The sequence below is a fragment of the Indicator indicator genome, chromosome Z (assembly GCF_027791375.1).
Source record: "Indicator indicator isolate 239-I01 chromosome Z, UM_Iind_1.1, whole genome shotgun sequence".
Classification (NCBI taxonomy): domain Eukaryota; kingdom Metazoa; phylum Chordata; class Aves; order Piciformes; family Indicatoridae; genus Indicator; species Indicator indicator.
The window spans coordinates 74,563,662-74,571,944 of NC_072053.1; positions in this window are offsets into that span (position 1 = coordinate 74,563,662).

Below are 8,283 nucleotides of genomic sequence, written 5' to 3' on the forward strand. Positions count from 1 at the left end.
ATTGAGAGGATGTTTGTGGGAGAGGAGGAATGGTAGCACTGACAGGCATTACCTTACAAAGTCTTAAGAAAATGCTGAGAAGTCCAAAGGACTGAAAGGGTATAATAAACAGCTCAGTAAGAATCACAGACTACAGAGGCATGGAAAGGCTGAAAAGCAATAATCACAGGAACAAGAAACATTGTGCTTCCCATCTGCTTTAAGGCTCAGTTGCTATACTGAGGTGTCTCCAGCTTAGACGGCAGAGTATCACCTGCTGCCCTTAGCATATGCGAACAGACTGCATTGTCATAAAGCTTCACTGAGTGCTCTGGCATTGTGCTCTCTTCTGCACTGCAGCACCACTGCCAAAGCCCCATGTGGGGATCAGGACATCACACTGGCAAGTCTCTCTAAAACTCTGTCTCTGTCATTGGAATACGACACAAAGCAGCCTGAGGATGCAGATGACATCAAGTTGGGAGAGGGGTTGATCGGTTAGAGGGTAGGAGGGCTCTGCAGAGGGACCTTGACTGACTGGACAGATGGGCAGAATCCAAGAGGATGGCATTCAACGAGTCCAAGTGCCAGGTGCTGCACTTTGGCCACAACAACCCCATGCAGAGCTACAGGCTGGGGACAGAGTGGCTGGAGAGCAGCCAGACAGAAAAGGACCTGGGGGTACTGGGTGACAGCAGCTGAACATGAGCCAGCAGTGTGCCCAGGTGGCCAAGAAGGCCAATGGCATCCTGGCCTGCATCAGGAATAGTGTGGCTAGCAGGAGCAGGGAAGACATTCTGCCCCTGTACTCAGCACTGGTTAGGCCACACTTTGAGTCCTGTGTCCAGTTCTGGGCTTCTCAATTTAAGAAGGACATTGAGATACTTGAACGTGTCCAGAGAAGGGCAACGAGGCTGGTGAGAGGCCTTGAGCACAAGCCCTATGAGGAGAGGCTGAAGGAGCTGGGGTTGTTTAGCCTGGAGAAGAGGAGGCTCAGGGCAGACCTCATTGCTGTCTACAACTACCTGAAGGGAGGTTGTAGCCAGGAGGGGGTTGGTCTCTTCTCCCAGGCAACCAGCACCAGAACAAGAGGACACAGTCTCAAGCTGTGCCAGGGGAAGTTTAGGCTGGAGGTGAGGAGAAAGTTCTTCACAGAGAGAGTTGATAGGCGTTGGAATGTGCTGCCCAGGGAGGTGGTGGAATCACCATCCCTGGAGGTGTTCAAGAGGGGATTGGACATGGCACCTGGTGACATAGTTTAGTAGTCATGAGGTCGTGGGTGATAGGCTGGACTTTGATGATCCTTGAGGTCTTTTCCAGCCTTGTTGATTCTGTGATTCTGTGGGGGATATTACCATAAATGGGAATAAATATATAGACACTGCCCTAGGAATTCTGAGCCAAAAGGAAGACCAGTGACAGAGGTTGAACCAGCAGCATCTGCCACTATAAATGATCTCCTCTGCTTAGCAACCTGTCTTAACTCAGGACTCCATTGTGCCAAATGATGAACAAACACATTGATGGTCCATCCAACACAGCAGGGTAATCAGGCTCATTTATTGACAGAGGAAACTAATTGATTTAAGACACTAAACGTGAAAGTGATTACACCTGAATCTGCCCAAAACATTTTCTACATGTGTCTAAGACTGGGACCCATATCTAAGCTTAGCTCAAGGGGTAACCCAGCCTTTGAAGACCTCAAAGTCCAGAAAAGCAAGCTATACTCAGAATGAAGTAGCTTCAAGCCAAGCTGACACAATGCCACCTTCATTTGGATGGGACAGAAACCATCTGGTTCTTAGGGGTGCTGCCAGGGTTGAATCATAGAATGGTTTGGGTTGGAAAGGGCCTTAAAGATCATTTAGTTCCAACCTTCCTGCCATGGGCAGGGACACTTTCCACTAGACCAGGTTGCTCAAGGCACTGTCCAACCTGGCTTTGAACACTTACAGGGGTTGATGGCACTGCAGCATGCTGGTCAGCCAGCTGTGCAAAGGCTGATGGCACAGCCATTTTGCTGTCCTTTGACCAACAAGACATCTACTAGAATTAAGTTTGAAAACATGACTCTTATTGTGTCTTTTCTTGACAGGCTGTAATGATCCATGGCAGCAAACATGCAGTTTCCCTGACCCCTGTCCCAGCTCTCGGACAGCTATGCAGAGCTCTTGCTGGCATAGAAACATGGACATGGCAGCTTTGGCTTGGGCTCACATCTGGCCATTCCCACCTCCACAAGCAGATGCTCACTGACAGATGTAGAAGGTCAGTTGTCCAGGCAAGCAGACACTGCAGTGTACTCCCATTTAGGGCATAAAACAACGGCTAAGCCCAGTATAATGGACAAGTTCATCAGGTCCCTCTTGCAAAGAACAAATACACTCACCCTTGCTTTCAAACACTGAGTGTAATACTGCTGTATTTTTATCATCTTTTTTTATGATCTTAGAAGTCTTTTTCAACCTTAATGATTCTATGATCAGTGAGGTGGATTGAGAAATGACTGAACAACAAAGCGTTGAGGGTTGTGATCAGTGGTGCAGGCTCTAGTCGGAGGTCGGTAGCTAGCGGTGCTCCCCAGGGGGCAAGTAGTGGGCCCAGTCCAGTTCAGCATCTTCATCAATGACCTGGATGAACCTCATGAAGTTCAACAAGGGCAAGTGTAGAGTCCTGCACCAGTACAAGTATGGGATTGACCTGCTGGAAAGCAGCTCTGCAGAGAAGGATCTGTACCAGTGGACACATTCACCATAAGCCAGCTATGTGTCCTCCTAGTCAAGAAGGCAAATGGTATTCTGTGGTCCATTAAGAAATGCATGGCCAGCAGGTTGAGGGAGGTTCTGTAGTATTGTGTCCAGTTCTGGAACCCCCAACACAAGAGAGACATAAACCTGCTGGAGAGAGTCCAGAGGAGGCCCACAAAGATGATCAGAAGTCTGGAGCACCTTTCCTATGAAGACAGGCTGAAGGAATAGGGGTTGTGTAGCCTGGAGAAGAGAAGGATTTGGAGAGACCTACATTTCAGTACCTGAAGGGGACATATGGGAAGGCTGAAGAAGGACTGTTTAGGAGGACTTGTAGCGATAGGATGAAGGGCAATGATATTAAACTGAAGAGAGACAGAAAACTGCTGGACAGAGCCACAAAGATGATGAGAGAACTCTCATATGAGGAAAGGCTGAGAGGCCTGGGGCTTTTCAGCCTGGAAGAAGGAAGGCTGAGAGGGAATCTTGTCAATGCATATAAGTATCTGAAAGGTGGTGGTCAAGAGGATGGGGCTGGGCTTTTTTTTAGTGGTGGCCAGTAATATGACGAGGAGCAACAGGTACAAACTGGAACACAGGAGATTTCACTTGAACTTAAGGAGAAACTTCTTTCATGGTGCCAGTGAACTGGAACAGGCTGTCCAGAGAGGTTGTGGAGTCTCCTCCTCTAGAGACACATTCCTGTGCACTGACGTAGGTGTACCTGCTCTAGTGTGGGGGTTGGACTAGATGATCCCTGGAGGTCCCTTCCAACCCCTACTATTCTATGATTCTGGGAGGGGTAGATGAACCAGCTGCTGGTGTGGGATGCAGAGCAGCAGTCTCCAGATGATGCCTCACACCAGCTGAGTATCAGGAGCCACTGCTGACAACTCCAGGGGCTTTCTCTGTAGCTGCAGGCATTGCAGTCCTTTTGCATTTTTCTCCACCTGCAAAACTGAAGATAAAAGTGACTAGTTCACATGATGTGGCAATTCAGGTAACCTGAAGATGGAAATAAATCTACACGTATTTTTAACAGAGAGACCTCTTCCCCCACTGAAAGAAACTCTCTACCAACTGGCAATACACATATTCTGACATAGAGTGCAAGGCATGTGCATAGTGAAGGTGGTGTGCGAGCTTGTGATTTGCACTTTTAAATGAACCAGTACAAAAATTGGGCAGACTCTGAACAATTTCCAGACCAAAAGTAGTATCCACTAATAGTAAAGCATCCAAGTTAGAGGTCTTAACAAGAACAGATTGAGAACTGTGACATCAGCTTTCATAATTCAGGTTCTGAATGAACCTGTCAGAATAAAAGAGGAGAAAAGCTATTTCCTTACCAGTATTGTTTTTCCATAATGCTCCATCACACTTAAACTTTTCTCCATTTAGTAAACCTGTATTCAAAAAAGGACTGTAAAAATCATCTCTTCAGGAAGGTATGGTACTTGATTCCTTATATCAAAAGCAAGAGCCAGGAAACAAGGTGCTGTCCTTGTGAAAAACCTGGGGCAAGTTCTGTGGTTCTGACAACTGCAGAAACTCACTGGAGTTTAACCCCACAGCATGTGAAATCCACTTCACTAATCAGTCTTTGAAGTCACTGTTCACCACAGAAAGCTCTGCATTGCATAAAGAGGATTCCCTACAGCCTCCAGAAGTGTTTCAGAACATGCTGATTACCCATCTTTCCAGAGACAGGAGTGTTACTAGCAGACACTGTATGATTTTTCCTGTGTCATAAATCAGGCACATATTCTGGGGGGGAAGGTTCTTCCAGCTGGGTGCAGACAATCCTTCCCTCTTTCTCCACCTCCTCCTTCAGAGGCGTCAGTGCACACAGACCACCCAGCAAACAGCTGCCTTGTCGTAGCTTTCCCCTTAGGATTCACATCTCTTTTAGGTTACCACCTGTTCCCTGGAACACTGAAATTACCTTTGGTTTCAGCAGAAGTCCATAGCACAGTGAACTAGCCTAGTGTTACAGTGTGAGAGCTGAAATCTCCCTCCCACACTGACAATAACCAGCTAGCTCAGTCTGGAAGCAAATGAAGCTGTATTTACAGGCAAAACTATAATCTATGATGAATATGTATTCACAACATTCACAAATATGTACAATCAACAGAAAAACACAACCAAGCCCCCTGGCTTTCCCCTAAGGGGCCAAACCAGAAGGACTCTCCCCAGACCCTGCTGGCAGAAGGCAGAGAGCCAAGAAGCAGAGAGGCTGTTAGACTGAGCTTGTCAAGGTCAGTATGCAGGTGTGTCTGTTATCTTCAGCCAGAAAAGAAGGCGGCCGACTGAGAGAAGACGGACTGTGAGACTGCCCAACTGCCCAGCCTTGTTTTGAGTAGTAGTTCTTAAACATTTCTCTCTCCAATGAAGTGTTTAGAATAATCATTATTTTGCTTTCTTACACCCAGTAGTGACTTATTTACATTCTTTCACTTTTCTGCTCGAACTTTACGAGAGGAAAAATTACAGACAGTCTTAAAACCATCACACCTAGTCCTTCAGAAAACCTTCTTTTTGAGCTGGTCTGACAAGCAGAATCATTAGTGCCATAATTTTGACCAACAGGAATCATTTAGCTCTTTCTCAGGCATCCTCCAGATTTTGATACATTTAAGCAGACATAAAGTGAAAAGACATCACCTGCATTAGGACAGCTATTCTTAGCAACCCTTCCCCCTGGTGAAGCCCTGTTTTAACTATCATACTGCTTAAGAGGATGTGTTGAGATAGTCACTGCTTTCTCACAGGTGTGACTGCATGCCACACTAAGAATCATAGCTTGCCTTCAGTCCTTGTGCTGTGTCCCTAAGCTCTGCAAGCACAATAGCAACTCTAACTACAAAACGTTGTGCACTCAAGACACAGTTGTCTGCACTTCCTTCCACCAGTTCAGGCCAACACCTTCTTCTTCTTTCTAAACAGGAAGGGAAAAGCTTGGCCTCATCATACATTTCTACATGGTTAGGGGCAGAGCACTGACCTTGCTGCTGTGGACCAAGAGGATGAATGACCTCCAGCTTCTTAAGTGATATATGTGAGCCAAGACTAGAATCACACAAAGTGTCTACCTCAGATAACACTCCTCAGTGTGGACAGTGGGAGCCAGCTGTGTTCACAGGACTTCTGAATTACCGCTGGCTTGCCCTGTGCTGCCTGCACATGAAGGCAGAAGTAGCATTCAGCTATTTTAACTGCCTGAACACATCAAAAAAGCTATGATGAAGTTTCCAGCAAGTGGTATCAGGGGGTGCAATTTCTTCCCAATAATTAGTTTCATGGGGTAGTCTGTGTTCTGACAGAAAGTGCAAATGTAACATTAGGAACTACTGATTAGCTTTATATCAGTGCTTCTAAGAGACCAGTAGAATGAAAATACAAACAAAAAATGTAGATTAACGCTATAATGGTAGGAAACTGTGTGTGGTTCTACAGGTCAGGCTTGGACTAGATGACCTTGAAAGATCCCTTCTGACCCAAAACATTCTATGATTCCGTTATTTTCCAGAGCCTGTACTGGTGGTGAAATGGTGACTTTGGAACATAAAGATGTGGAGAGCAACCTTGTCCAGGGGAAGCGAAACAGCATAGAGCTAAGAAGAAACTGTGGCTCAGTTCTTTCAGTGAGAGTTCAGGATCTCTTGTTCTTGAGATTATAATTCTGCCATTGCTTATACCTCACTGTATGTTAGCCCACCTCCCACTTACCTGATCTGCTCAGCATTAAGACCTGCCCATACCCCACCACAGAGTACTCATACAGACTGTAAACCAGTGTAGAGTGGAAAGTCTCATTACTGCTGTAGCAAATGAAGTAAAATTATCTTGAGCAATAATGTGTATTAAGATACTTTTCAATACACAAAGTTGGCCTTCTGCTTTTCTGTGATCAAGTTAATGGTTACTGCCAGCAAGGCATCCCAGATACATCCTAGTTTGGGTATATTCTAACTAGTAATGATTAGAATTTGAACACACAATTCCAACAGAAGATTTTGCTGAAATTACTGTACAGGGATAGATTAATGGTTTTAATACTGATTAATAAGAGAAAGAGTGGAAAAAGCGACAAGACAAATTCATGCATCTAACACTAATTGCTAGTCTATGGTTTCTATGATTAATTGTATCCACGCTTATCACCAAGTTCCTCCTGATTACACAGAATAATCGGAGGAATTATAACTTAAAAATATTACAACAGCAGTGAGAATTTTTCCCTCTTTTTTGAGTATCTCCAACTTTGAACCCAAGCCTTGGATGTCCAAAAAGCAGATCTTTCAGTACTCAGGATGAACGCCTTTTGTGGAGCAACTCTAGCTTTCCAAAGGAGAAGAATCTTTACTGCTTCATTGTCTGGATCAAGACAGTGTCTGCATCAACACTGAGATTCTATAGCTCAATTCATTAGCACAGAGGGTCTCTTTCTAGAGAAAGCAGACATTCTTTTGCCAAAGCAACTGTTAAAATACCCAGCCTACTTTTAAAATTCAACTAGAGTCTAAGATACAAACTTCTTGCTATATCTGATTTATCTTCTTTGTTGTTATGTGTTTCCAAGTGTGGACTGATTTACAGCTGCCTCTTCTACACACAGAGACTTGAAGATCTTTTCTTCAAAGCATGTAAGGTACTCAGCTCACACTACAGAATCAAAGAGTAGTCAGGGCAGCTTCATGATGAAGTTACTCTTGGTACTACATAGAGACAACCAGTGAAAACAGAAATGAGAGTACTCCTTTCTCCATTGCCCACAAACCCCATCATCATTCCCATGACTCACCACACCAGACCTCTCAAGAAAGTACACAATATGGATAGTTCATATTAACAGTTGCACGTCTTTTAAACTCTGTTAGGCCTTGAAAATGTTTCAGTATGCTATGCTACAGCTTCTGAAAGGGTCTGTACTCAGCAGAACTACATGGATATGGTAGCATTTTCCTCATACTTGCACACATTTCTTGGCCCTCACTCTGTACTCGTCCGAAAGGCAGCTGTTAACAGTGCGTACAATTCAGTGGTGCCCACTGGCTCCAGGCTGATGGAAACAGGATACACTGAATGTCATTAAGGAAATTTGAAGATTACAACCCTGGAAAGTTCATGGGACAACTAAGTTTCTGGAAAGGACAAGGCTGCTCCAGATGGACATCAATTTAACTGATGCTTTCTGAATTCGAGTACTCAGTTAAGTTCTCTTGCTCTTTTTGTTCTCTAAAACTTGCTTCCACAGTTAGAGCAATCACTGTGCTATAGTACAGTTGGATTAGTAAAGCTCTAGAGATGTAACAACGTCTATGTAAGGACTATTTTTCACTCTAGGTCATGTTATCCTGGTAGCATGACAACAATCCTTAAGATCAACAGGTTTTCTTTTAGCATAGTGCTGGAACTGGTTACCACAAATAAAAAGAGCAAGGAAAAAAAAGGCAAACAAAAATGAAACACATTAAATACTGAAAAAGGCATAACTAGAAAGCGTGACCTTTTAAACTGAATTGTCCTTGCAGACACCACTTTCCATCTG